Here is a 920-nt window from a genome sequence, read left to right on the forward strand (position 1 = left end):
TGCCCACATGCGTTCTGTGGTGCTTTCAAATGCAGTGGGACATTTGCAAGTTAGGTGAAGTAAGCAGCAAATAACAAAATAAACTCTCCTTTTTTACTTTCTCCATCAGATTGAATGCTTTTATTTCACCTGGGTTTCACCCTCCCCTCCTGAACTCATTCACGTTCCTGTAAATGTAAGCAGTTAAATGTTTATAACTTGAGCGGACAAAACAGGGGTGTGAGCATACTCCTTTTCATCACTTATGACATCAGTCCAAGCTGTGGACACCCCTTGAAATAATGATTTCACTGCTGTGACCAGGGGATTACCCAGCTCAGTATAATCAAGTCGTTGCGGGGGGTCGACGATCTCTCTCAGATCTCCTGACATTCTCCTCTGTGTCCTTTTCATCCTCTTTCTCCTCAGTATCCCTTGGAGTGGATCCATTATTTCCTTCCAGTGTTTCCATTTCCTCCTTCCTTTTCTCAAATTCTGTACCATTAGTATTATCCTTCTCGTTACCATCTGACGAGTCTGAAGTAACTGTGGGTTGCTCATCTTGAATACCTGTATATTCACTCTCAGGTAAGTCATTTTGAATAAGAGCTGTCGTACTGGCTGGTTCAGTTGATGTGACTTCATCGGTGGATAAGTGCTCTGTGTCACCCTGGTGAGATTTAGCCTCTATGGGCATCAAGGGACTACTTGAAGTACTTTTTGACACATCTAGTAGGCTGTCTAAATCAGATTGATTGTCATCTTTTTGGGCTCCCACAGAATTCTCATCAGAACCACTGCCTGGATATTCATCACTCCGAGGATTCTGGACATTGATCGTGGGTAAATCAGGTTGTTGGGATAGTTCACAGACTGTGTGGGTAGGGGAGCTTAACCAAACTGGAATGATTTTATCATTTTCCTCATCAGAGGAAACTTCT

The sequence above is a fragment of the Austrofundulus limnaeus genome, unplaced genomic scaffold (genome assembly GCF_001266775.1).
Source record: "Austrofundulus limnaeus strain Quisiro unplaced genomic scaffold, Austrofundulus_limnaeus-1.0 Scaffold509, whole genome shotgun sequence".
NCBI classification, from domain to species: Eukaryota; Metazoa; Chordata; class Actinopteri; order Cyprinodontiformes; family Rivulidae; genus Austrofundulus; species Austrofundulus limnaeus.